We start from the raw sequence: 19,420 nt of genomic DNA, 5'->3' as shown, positions 1-19,420 counted from the left end.
AACTTATAAACATGTATATTGCACAGTGTAAGCACCTTGGCTCTTAAGTTGTTTTTATCTCTTTGTTGCTCTGAGCAGCATGATGGTGTTACTTCATTTATGCTTGTACTACTGTACTCTATTAATATTAATATTAATATAAATTCAGGCAGACATATACTCATTCATGATTCGGACAATATAAGATCAAATGTTCATTAAATACAATAACAAATGGATGAAAATAAAGGTTGTCTATGGTTTGAATTGTTCACTCTTAGATGAGTGTTTATTCTAAGAGTAAGAAAACCTGATGATGGATAGTGGGACTTGTTAAGGAAGCTAGAAACTGAAGCACCCAGCAACTGTAGGATGTTAGTAGAAATTAGGCAGCTAACATCCAGAAATATTCCTAAGGTATTTTGAAAAGTCAGTGGTAACGTTTAAAATCAGTTCACTAAGAAACTGTAAATATTACATTATAAAAAAGTTTTTCTCATCATAAAGCAAATCTGTATTTGATGATTTAATTTGCATCTGTTTTGCAGGATCGCTTTTCTATTTATTGCAGTCTGACTATAACAAACCATGTTAAATCTTTGAGAAAAAAAATCAATATTCAGAACATATAGATGGATAATCACACCAACTCCTTATGGATATTGACCAGCGCAATAAAGAAAGATATTATCAGTCTCTGAAAAGATACTGGAATATATCCCAAATATAACAGCAGGTTGCAAAAAGGAAAGATAAAACCCAAAGCACCCAATGAATTTGAAAAAGCCCATTTTGCTGCTAGTTCTATTATTTGAAAGGTTAAAACATTGAAATGATGTATGGCAGTCGAGTGCTTAGTAAAGAGGAAAATGTTTTCTGTTCTGGTCATTCTCTTTCCTTTGTGTAACTTCCTAAAGATTTTCACTGAATACAGTTTCATAGTTGACTTTCTTCTTCAGGCATGGCAACTTATGTCCAAGATCAGAGAAGCCACTGACATTGTCAATAAGACATTTGAAGGCACTTGCATAATTAGAAGATGGAGTCAGCAAAATTCACTTAGTGAAGAACAGTGGTAGGGAGCCTGTATTTGTTTAAGGTTCCTGAATCCTGGTCCTGTGGATTGGCGAAGTCATAGAGACCATCCGTCATGGTCCTCTGTATCATTTCTGAATACATCATGTCACGCATACTATCATGAAGTTAGTCAACTGCTTCTTGTTGTGAACATCAACGATTCAGCGTCATTTACCCTGTAGTTTCCTTGACGGAGTTTCTGCAGACTATGATGATTTGCAGCTCCACTGTGATGTTTATGGGCTCAATAAAAAAAGGGTTCTAAAAAGATTATGGGCACTGAAAAAGGAAATACAACCTTTTCTGCAGGAGCACAGAGCAGAGCAGACTAAACATTTTTGGAATTTCTTGCCTGCCACAAACAGATGATGATTCCCCGTAGACATTCTTACTCATTTTATACCCTCAACAAAAGTCTTTAGGGCTTGAATAAAATTTTCAGATATATAACAAGCCATCTTCTCTTTACACAAGAAGTTCGATGTTTTGTGGCAAGATCTTGGAAGACAGGGAATGTCTTATTTTCAAAGTTTAAAGAGCAGCAAGACGTGGTTGTAACTGATATTTAGGCCTAGCTTTCACTAGAAGCATCATCAGCGAGCTAATGCAGACTTCAGACATTCCTTTACTCCACACGTGAGCTCTGCGTGATACCTGCCTGGTGTTAGCTGCAGCTAAAGGCACAGATCAGGGAGGACTTCAAAACTTATCCTGTTACAGATGTAGTTTCTTCCAGGTGATGTGGAATTTAAATTGCAGTTGCTCGTAGCAGTCTGACTATGTAAGTTTCTTGCACCTTGCTTTCATTTATACATTTTACTGATAAAAAAGCCCGTTGTGTCGTTTCTTTCATCTTCTGAGATTTAATTAGTCAAAGTGGTTATGGGAGACCACAACAGCTACATTTACCTCCTGCATCATCTGCAGTTACGCTAGTCAAGCTCTTTTGTCCTGCATTTATCATACGTAGTGCCACGAAGGAAGCAAATCTCAGCTTTGATCTTCCTTTCCACAATGACTGGGAGAAGGGAAAAATGCCTTTACTTTGGAACTGAGCTGTTGGGGAATATTTTTGAGATAAGCTGCAACCAAATGTGTTTCTGCAGAGCCTGTTTTCTGTGTACAGGCATATTTAAATGCAACATGTCATTCGTAAGATTGTCAGTAAAGTTGCATTAAATTTCCTTAAGCTGTGATGTATGGCATCCAATCATTATTACCCAGCTGGACTGAGTTAACTAATTAACCAATTAACTCAAGGTACCGATCCTGCCTACAAGAGGCAGGCCATTTCCTCCTGGCTGTGGAGGATGCAACAGTGTCCTTGGTGTTGCAGCAGCCCAGGCTGGTGAGCAACAGTGATGGGATTTGAACTGCTGGCAGAGTGGTCCTGGAGGGTGTATGTTCATTTTCATGAAAGTTCATGTCTATGCAGGAGGTTCTAATAACAGGGTTCACAGTGATCCCTATCTTCTTGAATCAGGTGTAGGAAAAGCAGCTAGAGGAAAGATGGGATGGGATCAAGATACCTCTCTCCCCAAGAACTCCTACCTGCTGTGCCTGTCAGCAACCAATACAGAGGGTAAATATATGCTGTTGGAGGAAGATCTCAGGAATCTGGGTGAGCAGAAGTGTCTCAAATCAACCTCTGCAGCCTGAAGAGCTGTCATTCTTTCCATTCTCACTGATATCCAAAGGTAAGGTCTCCAGACATTCCTGTATTTGTACCCCTTCTTGCTCCAGGGCCTGCTTTCTCATCCATGAGCCAAAATGCAGGCACACCTGTGAAATTTCTGACAGAGCATTAGAACCAGCAACCATCTGGGACTGTCACCTCTGCCATAAACCAGTTCTTAACACTTAATTTAAGATGCATGATTTTCTTTTGCAGTTACAAAGTGGCAGGATTTTTATATAGCAGAGTTACCTCAACCAGATGTTATTGATATATTAGGGATCATATCCTTTTAACATCGGGTTTTTTGATCAATTTAACAAATATTATGTTAAAACTATACTGATGGTACTCACTTTTTTCCTCAGACTTCAGATTTCAGCAAGTTCTTCCAAGCTTTGTTTGAAAATGATGCTTTTGATTTTTTGCTTCTTTAATACTTGATATTGGTTCATTATCATGCTTCTGGTGTCACTTTCTTACCCAGTTGGATGACCTCTATGCTGATACATGAGTTAGACTTACAAGACAATTAAGGTATTTTTAATAACTGTTTTACAGTATTATCATCAATCTGCAGCTTTGATTCCATTTCTTCTTTGCATTTTTATCGTTATTTATTGAAAACTGTTTACACGTGTTTCCAGAGGAGGAGATTGTGTTAATGTGATGACACTGCACATTACACACATCAAATCAAATGCCCTTTAGGAAAATGCTGCATCATAATTTTGGACCACGGCATAGTGATGTAATGTTGTATGAGCCAGGAAAATGTCAGACATGTCACGCTGATTGTGGTTTGTGCAGTTCTAGTGTTTAAACCATAAGGTTTAGTCTGGTGTCGACTACAGAAGGATACACTTAATTGCTGTCCTGCAAAGATGACGTGCACATTTTAAGTGGGATGATTGCTGGGGACCACATTCCCAGCAGTACATACCAATTTGACCTTTGAAGGTCCCTTCCAGCCCTAACCGTTCTATGATTCTATGATTATTCTGGCTAAGTGGAACACCTAGTTTGTTGAACCGACGTGCCTATTGCTCTCTGCGGTGTCGCTTCTCCAGGGCTCTTCACAGGCTGGTTTGCCCATGCCTGCCCATCAGCAGCCAGGTAGCAACAGAGGAGCTCTGCGTGTGCGTGCTGCTCTGCATGCTTCATGTCTGCTTCTCCACTTGCCAATGAGCATTTGGCAGCAGCTTTCTGGGGGAGGAGTTCCTATGGAAACAAAATGGATATTTGGTCTCTTCAGCTTGCTCATTCAGTTTGCATTGAGTTCAAGCGGTTTAAACGTAAACTCTTAGTAATGCCAGCCCCTGTCTCTAAATCTACTCGTAGTAAATCATGAATGTGAAACAATATTGTCATTAGTTCATATTATCATTGTTATCATGCAATGTACAACCACTTCATTCCTCGGTGCTCCAGTGTGAGAACTAATCCAGTCTTTTTTTTTTCTTTTTCATTTGAATATTATGATCATTAACTTTGTAGAAAACTATATGTATCTAGGATTGTAGTCACCTATTAATTTCTGCAATCACTGAATGGAAGAATTTATTTTTCTACCATCACATAAATAAGTATTAAATGGGACTCTTCTTTCTTAACTTGAAGTATTCAGAATCTAAAGTCCTGATACAAAAACTGAAGTTTTCTACACCGCTTATCAATTAAATATAGAGAGAGCTAGAAGCAAGATCTTTCGTTTGTTTGTGAAGAGAATATCTGGTAAATTATAATAATTAAGAAAGGTAGAGATAATGATTATTTGCACTATATTGTATATGTATGATACCTAATCTTATAGCTAGCTTTGAGACATCATTTATTAACATCAGTCAAGTAATATTATTTTAATTAATTTGTGTCACATTGTGATAATCTAATCCTTTGCTCCATAGACATTTCCATTGTGTCCAAATCAGTATGTATGACATGAAACTAGTATGGATACATAGGCAATGTTTTTCAAAACCAGGATAAAAAGTTCATCTAGTGTTAGAAAAATAGTTGTTACTTACTGTTTTCTTTCATTTACTTAAGCTTAACAGATTGAAGCAGTGTGTCAGGGTTTGGTTTGGTTTTTTTTCCAGGAAGATTGAACGTGAATCTAGCATGCAGATGGCATGTAATTGCATTTCCTGCATTGTTACTGTATGGGTTTCATTACATTTTCACAGCAATGCACTGAGATTTAATCACCCAAGGCTAGCATTTGCTGCTAAGATGTGTGTCTGTAGCAGTCTTGCTCCATGGTTAGAAAGCTTACCCCTTGCCTCATGCACTTCCACCATTATTGCTCACCATATGTTCTTTACAAATCCAAGCAGAAGAAACAGGAGCACTAAATTTACCTGGGAACAACAGCAGACTAAACCGAAGCATTTTAGGCAGTCAGAAAAACACATGGGAATATTTCTCTTGCCATCTATCCCGGGCCGTTTTTTGCCTCTCTGTTTCACTCAGTGCAAGTAGTTATCAAACTGAACTTCTGAAGTGCAAATTAGGGTTATCCTTTTACTGAGAAAGCACTTGCTCGTTCTGACTACTGGTGAAACGAGCTATGAAATTTGCTTCATCTCCCCTGGTGTTTACACAGGCAAGAAAGATTTCCCACACTTGTGTGTATCTGTGATTTAACTACGGATGACATTGTACCTCGCCGACATTAACCCCTTAATCTAGCACATTTCTACAAATAACCACCTGTAGTAAATTCTTTATTCATAAGCTTTATCTGTTGTTACAGTATATAATCTGTGAGAATGCCCTAATTTTTATCATTCTTTAAGCCTGTCATCATGGCTGAGACAAGGCTTATCCCTCTGAGCAGATGAGATTAGTTGATCATGTTGAAATCAGAAGAGGGATTATAATGCTTGTAATACACTGAGTCAAATTAAATGCATTTTGTTTGTACACCAGAAGATCTTGTTGCTAAGGCTTTGGTGTCTTCTGCTGACTGTATAAATTGCCAATAAAACATATGAAAGCTGGGCATGGGGATGAAAAGTCAAGCAATAAGCAGAAAGAAATCAAAGGTATTTGTTTTGTTTATTCAGCCCGGTAAACTAGAGGCTGAAGTGCTCTGATGACACCATCATATTGTGAACACAGGGTTTTCACCAAAGGAACTCTGGTCTAAATTGCATGCTGTTCACTTTAATTTATCTTTGACCAACTCTAAGAGCTTTTTTTCTTCTCAGTAACTTTTTGCCTCTTTCGTTCTTTTTCAGGCACCTTTCCTTTGTTCTGACTATTTTGTCAGGACGCAACACAAACACATGTGCCATTTCTGGGCTTGCTATCCATAAGGAAGGACATTGAGATACAGATGGATAGATAGAGATACACATATATCAGAAACACAGCCATAAAATTATGAATCAGCAGGTCAGGTAATTCTTTCTGCTACCCTAGCTGGTGCTTTTGTTATACCAGAATGGTACAACAAGAGCTATTCTTAGAGAAAGAATCAATTTCCCATTAATATTTGGATTCCTCTGGATAAACATTCAAAAGCCTTCTCAGGATTATCTGAAACACATGAATCACAAAACTGAAACGGAAATATCAAGTGAATAAGATTATTCCTTGTATTTCAAGCGCTTCTGGTTTAAGTCCCATTCACAAATTTGAAAATGAAAAATGTTATCTAAAATCATGATGAAAACTGGAGGTGAGAATTAGTTGTGAAGCATGCATGTGGTAGGAACACGTCTTCCCTTTTTTGCCTCAGGGTAGAGGAATGGTCTGTTATTTGGCTTCCAGGTAAAGGCTAGAAGATGTGTTACCTAATCCAGTTCAGATATACCCAATTCAGAAAGGACAATTACATCAAATGCCACAGGGAGATTTTAATTGTGCTTGTAGTAATTTATGACAGTAAATCTAAGCATTTATCATCACCTTGAGGAAGCCATGTCTAAATTGGAGGAGTCGAGGCTTCTCCCAAGTTTAGAAATCCTCGTGTTTTGGTAGGTTCTGGTGGAATGCAATCCTGCCCATGCAGTTGTAAACAAAGGCTCTTAATTATCTGAATCTCTTGGAGCCTATAATGCAATCCTTGTGGAGCTGTATTAAATATGTGAGAGCTATGAGATTGCTGAATAAAGTAGCTTACAGGCAGCTTGGCCCACACAGGTTTGCTTTCATCTCCAAGCTATTTTCCAAATGTGAGTTAGTCTGAGCTCTTGCCCCGCCTCCAGCATCACACTCTAGTTGATGACCAAATTCATCCCTTCATGGTGCTTGCATTTTTTAATTTTTTTTTTTTGAGAACTCATAAATAGTAACAATGTCTGTGCCTGTTCATAGATTTTTTCCTTCCAGAAACTGTCCTCTACGGCCTTTCAAAAGCCAATGTGCCTTGTATGACCTAGGCAGAAGTAGGGAACCTTCTGCCAGCGTGACTCAGCAACAGCTAGCCTGGATGAAAATATGGGCATTAACATTAGGCTACTATTCATTTTTTAAAGTTTTTGGTTCTGTATCATTCTACTCAGAATCCCTGAGTAACACTATTGCAGTGTGTCACACTGCATCAAGATTATTCCTGTAACAAGACCTGGTTTTGTTACGGTCTGTGAGAACTGCTATGTACTATCTCAGGATTACGTTCCAATGAACAAGTGGGTTTTGTAAGCATTTCTGAGAGATAGGAGAGAAAGATTATGTGTAGCAAAAGTTTGAATGAATCGCAGCATTGCCAAATTTTCTGAGAATATGATTTTACGGGTGTTTCTTTACATACTTTTTCAAGATGTCATAAGCATGTCCTTCAATAAGCCCTGACTCTGAGAGGGTGGAGCAAATATTTAACTTCATACATTATGAATAAACTTGTAGACTCCACAGATTTCCTTTGATTCAGACTGAGAGGTTAGCCAGATACTGTAGATTTATTTTATTTTTTTTTCTCAGCTGGAGCCAGAGCTGTTGATGCTTCAGGTATCTGTTTTGCTGCAGTGCTGCTCCTCTCCTAACAACGGGCACAACAGGACTTAGGCAGGAGTCATGGGTTCACGGTGCTGAGACTAGGCTCTGCTAGCACTCCTCTTCCTCAGGTCTAGCCCTTCTTTGCCCAGTCCTGCACAGCTTTTTCACTGCTTCCATCTGCTTGTTCACTGCTGCTGATCTGTTCATACCTCTTAGTGAACTTCGCTTTAGCCTTCTGGCTTTTGGCATTCTTGTTCCTCCTCTCCTTTCTTTTTCCCCCCTCCCCAGTCACCACTAGGGCTTAAGTTTAACCAAAATGAAAGACATTTTTATCATTCACCATATTAAGTTAGGTTTTATTTTATAGTAAAATTGCTTACACTGTATGAAATGAAGTAGATAAAAAGATAGAAAATCGGATTCAAGGTTTTGATCATTGGAAATGGGAAGACTGCTAAACTCGTGCTGTGGGAAATTATGATGTGTGTTTCCTTTCCCCCATCCCACCCTGCCAAATCCCACCCTGCATCTCCTACTCTACAAATCGTTCTTCGTTGCTATCGTTATGTATGTCCTGTGGTCTTTCAAAGACTAGAAAGATTTCTGTCATTAATCTACAGAGGATTTACCAACTTTGGTTGTTCATTCCTTCTTTTGGAAGTTTATGCAATAAAAGGGTTGCTATAAATTGCACAATATAGGTTAATCTTAAAAGATGGATGAAAATAAATTTGTGTTAGTCCAGGCATTTATATGAATGTACAATGACCTCCTTGGCATTCCTTTACTAGAACTACTGAAACCAAGGGTATAAATCTTCACATTTCAGCACATGCATGGTTCATTACCTGATGTCAAGATGATGATTTTCTCCATAATGTTTAAGTATACAGTTAAGTACTGTTAAGGTTGTCATAGGAAAAGGTATTTTAGTCACATGTAAGAGACCAGATACTGGACTATACCTACGTGTGTGTGTGTAAAGCAACTGCTAATTTGTGTCATTTGCCAGTTTTGCAATCCTTCCCAATTCACTTCCCTAGTACATACCTCGGGCATGTCTGTAAAATATTTTGAAGAATCATTGAAGTGTACTGCAGCATGGCAGAATTTGACAAAAATGAAGATTGCTAAATAGTCTGGTTACTGGCATAAACAGGCTGACACTGTGCTAAAAGTGAAGTACCAGGTGAGACTGGCTGGAGGATCACAGTGGTTAGAAAGCACAGAGACAGTGAGGAAGTGACATTTCTACTGAACTTTTTCTGCAGGATCTGACTGTGAAAACACTGTGTTTGTTAGTCTTGGGGAGGGAGCGACACAAGAGTGTCTAGTGGAATGACCAGTGGTGAAAGCAGGTAAAACCAAATGCTTACAATTTGATAAGAAAAAATATCACCATCAAACAGAAAAAAGAAAAAAAATTTCTAGCAGTAAATTCCCTTTAAGAAATGTGTTGGTTTTGTGTTTGTTTGTTGGTTTGATTTTTTTTTTTTTAAATTTGGTGTCCTTGATCTAAGCAACAAATATTCCACATCAGTGTTTGAGTCCAGATTCTCTCATGCCTTCGGCTCTTCTGACAGCTGCTGATTTCATTCACATCCATTCGAAAATGTCACTCAAGGAGGTATGCAGAATTGGCTGTTCTGCCCATCATACTCAGCAAACAGATGGTAAGCTCCCTGTCCTCCCCTTCCTGAGCTCTTTGAAGGCTTTGGCTGGGAGAGCAAGTTGGTCTCTTAACCCCTCAGAGAAAATACTTTTGAGTGGGGCAAAATAGCTCAACTGCATTTTCTGCTGCACTGTTGCACAGCAGTGTGCTGCAGGGATGGGATGGGGTGGGGTGGGATGGAATGGGATGAAAATCTCTCACTCCTGATGTAGAACATGTGCAAGAAGGTGGCTTTGCTGTTGGGTGCTGTGAGAAGTGGTGGCACAGCAGTTTTTTTTTTCCCCTCGTTACCTTGGCTGGATGGAGCTGAGAACTGTGGGCAGGATGGACCTCTGGCAGGCGAATGCTACCTGGCAATATCTGAAGTGCCTTATGTGAGCGAGCCAGATGAAATGCTGGAGTCCAGTCCTTCCAAATGAGATGCCCAGACGGGAATACTGGTCTACGTAAGTAAAACTGAAGTACTCACTTGCAAGATCTTTCTAAGCAGTTTTATGTGGCAAGAAGCACAAGTCTCAAAGGTCCAACTCAAATCCTAATGTCAGTTCTACAGTTTGTAAATCCATGATTTTGGACAGTGCGTAAGTTGTATAATATTTGACTTTCTCACTTGACTGAAGATCATAGAGAAGCCTTTCTCATGAGGCTGGTTTAATGTGTCTTGTTTTAGAGGAAGTGTTTTCCTTGTTTTGGGAATTATGTCCTGAAGTGCTTTACTCCACAATGTGCACACTGTGAACATGTGACCTTTCCAGCACTGGAAAAAGTCATAATCCAGAGAAGGGATTTTGGTACGTTTAGCAAATGCATAACATTCACTACATCATCTACAGTGTTTTATTTTTGCTGTTGACTATAACACGCAGTAGGTTTTAAAGGAATGTTCTTTATAGACAGCAAGGGAACGCTGAACTGGGCTTGTCTACCCAAACGTGGCCAATAAAGGGATGTTTCAAAGGGTTTGTGTAACTCCACAGAGTAACAATATCCATTCTCCTCCTCCTTTGCAACACCTCCATAAATAGTCTTTCAACTTTCTTAGGGAGAGAGGTACCAATAAAAAGAAAACTTAAAAAAAATTAAAGCAGAGTTTAACATCTTCCAAAGAAAAAGTGCATCTTCTGGAGGAAAGGAAATGGAAATGAAAACAAATCAGTTTACAAATTGCTCTTGGTCCAACATCACAGCTATACTAAAGTATCTGTCACTGTCACTCCTTTTAGCATGCAGCCCTTTCAGTCCTGCTGTCAAGCCTCCCGTTTGCTGATGACACTTTCCCTTTGCAGTGATGGGCATTTTGAATATGCAGAACCAGTAGTAATAAGGTGTAGTATGGATTTCAAGGGAATCAGTCCAAAGCAGCCATCAATAATTTCTGATCTGACAGAGGTGATAATTGAGGTAAGCTGTATAACTTCACGATTTCAGTTCAGTTAATATCGCCCTATTAGCTGCCTAATAGTGTTATTAGTCAAATAAATTAGGCTAAGATCTTCGAAATAACCTTGGCACTGTGTATATTAAGTATGCTCAGTCCTGTATTAAGTATGCTCATCACTCTAACCGTGCATTACCAGCAGAGACAGTTGTCATATCACAAAATATTCTGGAAGTGCTTGCTTTTGGGTGACAAAACAGATTACAGATTTCAAATAACAGAGCATAAATCTGTTTTCAGATAAACAAATGACAACAAATCTGGTGGTAATTTATGATACAAATGGTAGAGAATATCAGTGACGTTTTTTTGGATGTTTTCACTTAGAGCTATAATGACACAGACTTTTTTTAGCTTGCAATCTTGCCAAACTGCTCAATTCATGCTCTCCATATCAATATGTTTCTAATGCACAAAGTGCTAAATCAGTGATTTTCAAGTTGAGGAACAGATTTTAGACACAGTCCCTGACCACTTCAAAGTGCAACCATAAAAACGACTCTGGAGAAAGGCAGTAATTTCTCAGATGGTCCTGAGAGCTGTTCTGCTCCTGCTGAAATCAGTGACAAAAATCTGTTACTGTATGATATCTCAGCACCAGGTGCTTAGTATCTTAGAAGAGACATGTTCAGCACTATTCAGTATCTGACCTGGTATCTCAATATTTTAAGGAGAATCCAACACTAAAAATGCATATAATTTATGATGTAATATTTTTTTTTTTTTAAAAAAAGCACATCCTTTAGACTGTTTCCTCTTTCCCTTAAAAAAGATCCTCCAACATAATGATAACTTGTGGAGGTGCTTGGGAACACAGGAAAAGGAAGATTTTAATGCAAAATATAAAAACAAAATAGAAAACCAAACATAGTTTGTAAAAATGAATGCTTATACCCAACATTAGAAAGCATCTGTATGCTAGCTGCACAAAGAATAAAAATGTATGCTGCCTTCTTAAGTATACAAAAGGATTTGTTTACAGATAGAAGAAGGAAAATAGTATTTTACATCTTAGTTTCGTATTACGTAGCCCAGTACGAAAACACAAACCATATAGATTGTAAGGCTCCCTTTGTATATTTGCATAACCCAATGAGAATTGGCAGTATTTTTCTTCCAGCCTTTACTTAACGATGGCTACACAGGCACTTGGAATTTCAAACTCTGTACTGTATGTAAAGCGAGGTGTGTGCCTTTAGCGCTTGTCAAAACAATCCTGAAATCCCATTTTCCTTTAATAAAGTATAGTTTTGTCCTCCAGATGTATGCTTGAATAAGATGTCATAGTCTGTTTTTGTTCAGGATTGCACCCTGCTGATGTTCTTAGGCAGCAAGAAAATTACCTTATTGAAACATATTGCTGGTAGTGACTACAGTGCCAAATTTTGCATTGGTATTACACACATGACATATTCAGAGACCTTTGAGTAAGACCATGAATATCAAGTGATTGAAAAGATTATACAGGCTTTTTCTTCGGGTATAAAAGGTTGTGGTTCTGGATGAGTGTCTTTCAGATCAATATAATTATGTCATAAAAACATGTAACAAAATAGTTACTTTGCAGCTTTTCACACTTGCCTGATTTCATACTAATTTTATTCCGAGTAGAATTGTTTTCCTTACGTTAGTTGCACAGTGGTTATTTTAGAGGAGTGGGGATGGTTTTTAAAATAGTTGCATAATTGTAGGGTGTCTGCTAGGGTGTGAGTATTCAGATAGGTAATAGATGCTTTATAATGTTTGCTTTTCTAGAGAAAAGATAAGTACACTTTAATTACAGTCATGGAGTTACCTAGCGGAATATTTGCACACAGAAACACACACACACGATTTGTAGACATGTGCACCCAAATTCATATATGCCTGTATGCACAATGGAATGGAGGTACTCCTTATGAATCACATCTAAACATTTTTAGAGTGCATATGTTAGTAATAAAACGAGGTAGTATGGAGGTCTAGTTCACTTTGAGTAAAAATTCCTGAATTTCCGGCTGTAGCAGGTGTTTGGAGGATGCAAGCAGCGTGATAATATTAAAAATTCATGATATCTAGGTTAAAAGTGTTATTTGAATGTTGTATTTTTCCCTTAGACAAATTTAGTTATGCATGTGCTAGTTTTGTGACCCTACAGAGTGATAACTCACTGCCAAAAATCATCAGAGGCAACAATTTGGCTGGCCTGGTTGGCAAAACACTGTCAATCTAGGAAGCAAAGTTATGATAGTAACTCCTGTTGGTCCCTGGAGTGTCATCAGAGAGAGAAAGTTATGATTAGAGAAAAGAGAATTAGAAATTTTAGGGGGATTTAGAAAAAGTTGGAAATAAAACTGATAAAACCACAGCTAGCTGCAGGTAAAGGATGAAGTGCTGCCCAGAGTGGTTCCCATTAATGTTTCATGTGCTAGAGAACCAAGTCAAACTATCAAGAATGCCTGATTTTTCCACTAGCTTCATTTCTTTTAGAAGAGTTGAGCTCTTGACAAGCTGTCCCTCCTAATACTGCAATGAAATTATTCCATAAAACACTCATCTCACCCCAGCCTGTATTTATCAAGAGATGAGTGGGTGCCCGTAGTTCTATTTTGGGCTGCTCCAAAATTTGGAGAAGAGTTTTGAAGCTGGATCCAGAGTTTGCCAAAGGGCTCATCGTGGCTTTGGATCCCCTGAGTTAAGCACCTGCTAGAAGTTGTCTCATATCTAGACCAAACTGTCATCTCAGATATGTCATCTGGATCAGTCTCTGACAGCTGCTGGAGATGCTCCGGGTCGCTGTTTCCTAACAGCGTTCCAACAGACACAGGGCATGCAGAACACTGAGGGCATCCAAGTAGAAAACCTTCAGCTGTGGATAAACAGGATTTTATGAAACGGTTTTCCGTGATGGGTACAAACCTGACTCCATGCCCCAGGAAATCCTTTCTGCAGCTTCGTTGCGATACGCGGGCTGTGATGCCAGGAGAAAGGACAAGCTAGCCTTTGATTTTTTTTTTTGTGACAATTATAACGCTGCCAACAATCTCTGCGAAGTGGCTTTCTAGGTTTACTCCTCTGAAAAGTTTCATTTGTTCACATTACAGCACTGTAGTGTTTCAAAGTGTTAAATTACACTAAATTTGTGGAAGAAGGAAACACCTCATATATTTGTTCTCTCATCGTATAACACAAATATCCTCAATGGACTCAGCAGAGAAAAAAATTTAGGATTCAGATGTCAGGTCAACTAGAGAGATTAAATATGGTTTAACGTGGCCTCTTGCAAAAGTATGGAATTTTAGATCTCTACAGCATCTCGTTTAGTGAAATTCATTTTCATGCTTTGTAGTATTTTATTTAAAAAGCAAGTATCTTCACTAAATTGCAATTTCTGTGCTGATCTTTTCCCTTTTATTTGGACTACTCATTAACATCAAGTGTCCTCTAGCTATGTGCTACATCTCCTTTGTATCTGAACTCTGGAAAGGGAAATTGTATACTAATGGATGCAGGTATGGGGAATAACCACAATGAATTAGGGATCTTTGTGCAGTTGCAAGCCTGCGATCTCTTGGGAATCAAGGAGATGCAATGGGATGACTCTCATGACTGGAGTGTTGCAATGGGAGGAAAACAATCTCTGGAGGAAGGAGAGAATGCAGGATGGGAAGATGAGGAGGGAGAACCTCCCTTTATGTGAGAGAGCAGCTGGAGTGCACGGAGCTCTGTCTGGGGATGGAAGCCAACTGAGAGTTTATGGGTCAGAATTAAAGAGAGGGCAGGTAAAAGTGACATTATAGTGGGTGTCTGCTATAGGCCACTTGACCATGAAGAATGAGTGGAGTCATGGTGTTGTTTACTTTAGAACTGCCGTTATAGACTAACTTAATATGTAGTTAGTTTGATAAAAAGGCTCAACCATCTAGGTAACTGATTTAAGCAGGACTTTGGCTACTTGTAGGAACTCTACAAGCTCCCAGATTGACTCATTCTTTGCTCTCCATGTATTCAATTTGAGATCCTGCCTTTGTTATAACTGTTGTTGCCCATACATTTTTACGGTCATCATTTATTTTTGGTTGTCCAGTGGAGGATATGAGGCCAAATACAGCATCTGCAAAACCTGGACTGAGGAAATCGTTGTGATGACCTTTAATGGTGATGGCTCAAATGCCCTGCAGATTCCACAGAGCAGCCTGAGCTTGCTTCATGTCCTTATATGCTGGGCCAGCCCTTCATTTTTTTATAATTGCCATACATTTTCTTTCCCTGACTGTCATTCCACCAAGCTGCTCAGAGGAACATGTTTGCTAAGTAATATTTGTGGCCAGCAAAAATTAATAATATCACTAGGTTTTCCACCATTGTACTTGGTGCACTGTTATGTGTTCACTACTTCGCACAGCACGACCTACCATGCTTCCTGCTTCTGTAGATGTGGAAATGATTCCTTTAAATGTCCTCCCTTTATAAAAGTGGATCCCTTCACTGCATTTATTTCCCTTGTAAATATGTGCCTCGCTCTGTAATATCAACTCTTGTGCATTTATTATTCCATTACATTCATCTTATATAAATTTAAGTTCCTCCTCACTTCCTCTGCAGCAAGGAGATCAATGCAGGACATGACAATTTTATTACATCAGTGTATTCATTTTCTTTATAAAAATAAATCGCTCCAGCAGATTCACACCCCCACAAGAACGTGCCCATAGATCATTGCATTATGTTTACTCACTGCATAAATAGAGACTGCATCATTTTGCTCACTTACTCTACAGGTAAACGTGAAAATATTCTCCTTTATGATAGATGTTTATATGATATTTAATTCTTAGCCAATTCATCCAAGGGCTAATATAGCAGTGGAATGTGCCTGCTTCTTCACAGCAGAATAACGTGCCTCACTGCACTTGCTTGTTTGGTTGTGTTCATCTCACAGTTTTGGTGAGGGCTGAGAACGACAGCAGAAATGGGGATCTGGACTTGAAAAATACCTTTCCTGCCCGCTGGCCCCTCATTTTCAGTTAAATTCTCCATCCCCTTTGAGCAGGCTCGGTGGTGGCACTCGCTGAGGCACCAGCCATCCGTGCTGTAGGGTGTTTCACGGCACGTGAGCTGCACCATTCCCCTTGCTGCTGCTCCCCCATGCCAGGGGATGTATCTGCTGCTCCGTGGCATGCAACAAAAGGGAAGCAGATGAAAGCATATTACTGTACTTGAATCTTCTTTCTGGGGAGAGGCTGTTCAGGAGGGCCTGTTGTGATAGGACAAGGGGTAATGGTTTTAAAATAGAGGAGGTAGATTCAGGTTGGATATTAGGAAAAAATTTTTTACCATGAGAGTCGTAGAACACTGGAACAGGTTGCCCAGAGAGGTGGTGGATGCTCCATCCCTGGAGACGTTCAAGGCCAGGTTGGACGAGGCCCTGAGCAACCTGATCTAGTTGGAGATATCCCTGTTCCTTGCAGGGGGGTTGGACTAGATGACCTTTGAAGGTCCCTTCCAGCCCTAACCATTCTATGATTCTACCTCTCTGCCTGCCTCTCCAAGCCTTCTTTAAGCTCGGTCCAGTATAATTACACTCTTAAATACGTATTTCTGTGACATAGACCTGGATCTGAGTGAATACAGATTGATCAAATGCATTCAGCATCCTCTTCCATGGTCACGGAGCATCCTAACGTGTGTGCTGACCTAAGGAAAGTCAAAAACTATTGGCTGATTTCAAGTCAGAAGAAGGTGATATAAACTCTCTACCTAATTCTGCGGAGAAGAAGAGGGACGTTTAATCATTTCAACAAGCTGTAACAGCACCAAAGGAAAAACAGATATAGAAGGATTAAAAATAAGCAACCAAAGAGAAGCATCAAAATCAAGCAACTGCACAAAACCCCCAATCCTTACATGTCTCTCGAGCTGCACACAGTCTGCCCAGGATTTTCTTTTATCCCGAGTTACTAGATGCTCCCTCGTGTCTCCTTCCTGCTTCGTGACAGGTCATATGGCAGCATGATGCCACCTCTGCAGTCTCCCTCTTCTCCAAGTTTAGGTCCAATGATTTCAGCATGTTTCAAACTCAAATTGTTCTAAATTTTTTGAGATCTGAGGAAACGTAATATTTTCATTTCTTTTTTTTTTTTTTTTTTGGAAACCGTCAGGGAGAGGCCTGCTCTGTTGCAAATTCTTCCAGTGTTTCCAGTACAAATACTGAACTCTGTTTTTGCCAATTACAATGTCAAAATAAGTCACTTATGCTGTATTTGGGTTAGTTTTGTTTGCACTGTTGCAGTTTGACAGTGTGATATTGTTACATCTGAAATTCTGTCAATCTTCTTTTTTTTTTTTGGCTTGTTTTTTAGCCCTCAGCAATCCCTCACAGACTGAGGTAAAAGGCACAGGATCAGCATTTTGAAATACTGCGGAGTCTGAGGAAGAGGAATACATTCCCAGGAAGACATCAATCATATCGGTTAAACATTTATAATGCTTTGCAACAGTATTGATAAAATTACACTAAAACTGGGAAGGATTTTTTCTGACCTCTTTCCTTTAAAGTCTTTATGCCTATAGAATCAACAGGCAACGTGTGGAAAGCCAGAAGCATTCCCATCCCTTTATCCCTCTAACAGGGTGGTGGGCATAGAAGAGATCCTAAACAGCACTTGAAGACCTGTTTTTTTGTGGTTTCTTTTTTTTTCTTTCAGCTGAGCGATCTGCCTGGTGCTGTATTTTCAGAGCAGCATTGTGCTCAATTCACCTAGACGAGCAAGTTGTGCACTCAGTGCAGTAACAGGTGAAGTAGCAGAGAGGTCCCTGCAAACGCCACGAGAAGAGCACTAACATGCAAGTTGTGCAAAAAAAGTGCCATGCAGGAATCAGAACCCCCAGAAGCAACTGCCCCCCTGTCCTGGAACCCCCAGTCCACGTGCAGTGTGAAAGGGAGCAACGAGAGGAAGGGAGAAAACCGAAGAAGAAGGTCCATGTGGCTTTGTCTGGAGAGGGAGTTAAAAAAACAAACAGCCACCAACGACCTACAAAAGACAAACATTCTACTAAAAAACTACAAGGCAAGTTTAAGCATTGGGGCTCTCACAGTAGGAAACTGGTCACATGGGTAATATAATGAAATTTTACTGCAAAATATCCCCTTTTTTTTCTTATTTGAAAAGACAAATTATTAGCATTTTTAAACAATTTCAATATGTTTAATGGCTGAAAGTTAAGCTCAAACTGTTCCGCTTACTGAATAAAGTGCTAGGTCTGTAAACAGGAATCTTAAGTTACCCCAAGAGTACACTCATTTTAAATTTTACTTGAAAGCGGGATGTACGTTTATTACAATTTCAAACAAAATGCTAATGCCATTAAACAAATGAGGTTTAGGCAAATTAACTGCATTTTAATATTCTGAAAGCCTATGATATAGGACATTGTGTTACGAAACATTGGCTAGAAGTATCAGTTGCAAGTGGGATTTTCATTGCTGTGAATCTCAGGAGAATATTTGTAATTAGTATCATTTGCCTAATACTTCAGGTTAATTAGAATATTTAATTGAATAGCTGTAATCTTCAGAGATGACTATATTATGATCAAATTAGTACCATCACAGCACACGCTGATCACTGCTGCAGCCTGCCTCACTTCTGCTAGCTATTCAGCCCTCTGGAGCGTTCAGCAACATAAGAAAAAATCTGTTTCTTACACTTTTGAATTTTAATGATCCATTTGAACTCTGCCATCAACATTTAATTATTCTAGAAAAAAAAAAGTCCCAACCATGGCTCCCATATGGCATGTTGGCAAATACACTTGCCCACATTGGAGTCTGCACCTCTCCAGCAGCTCTGTGAAGAGATTTAGCTTTTTTTTTTTTTTTTTTTTGAATGCAAGAAGGCCTTTTTTAATAGTGTTTGCAAATACAGACCATATGAAGCTTCACAGAAAAGGTTACTAGGATACTATTGAAACACTATTAGGAACAGATGAATTGATTTTTAGAATGTTACAATAGATTTAATCCTGTAATGTCTACTACTGGACTTTTGTATTGTGTCCAAAAGGTTTGAAGGAGTCAGGTGCCTCTGTAACTAAACCTTGTTATCTAGAAAGGCAATTAATTTTGGGGGGAGAAGGGTAAAGGAGGAGAGGTAGAACGGATGGAGTGCGCATACTAAAGTCTTTGCAGCCAAATCACAGATGTTGAGTTCCTGACCTAACCAGTTGCTGTTGTTTCTTTTTCTATAAATACATATATTTAGCAGCTGCAGATATTCTAGGGGTTAAACATCCACTGCTGTGGAAGCACTAGGGCCGAAATCCTGTTACGCTAAACTGGCTGGATCTCCCCATCCGATTCCCCTCTCGTCACATCAGGGCATCACAAAAAAAAGTGTCAAGAGAGTAAGCTGGGTATGCTACAAAGGATGTTGTTTACACAGAGGGGTCCCAGGGCTCAGAAGAGCTTTCCACCTTCTCCCCCGCTCCCCAAGCTGCTGCGGGAAATGCAGCTTAAGAGGTCAGGTCTGTGGGATTCTGTACACCAGCAACGCAAAATCCGGTAACGGCTTTAAAATTCAGAGTGCCCTTTTGAAGCTGATGCCATGCTGCAAATTTTTCCACAGTTGTTTGTTATTATCTCAGAGGGGGAGGA

Source organism: Tauraco erythrolophus, chromosome 7, assembly GCF_009769465.1.
Source record: "Tauraco erythrolophus isolate bTauEry1 chromosome 7, bTauEry1.pri, whole genome shotgun sequence".
Lineage (NCBI taxonomy): Eukaryota > Metazoa > Chordata > Aves > Musophagiformes > Musophagidae > Tauraco > Tauraco erythrolophus.
The sequence above is the reverse complement of the archived record's forward strand: the minus strand, read 5'-3'. Positions refer to the sequence as shown.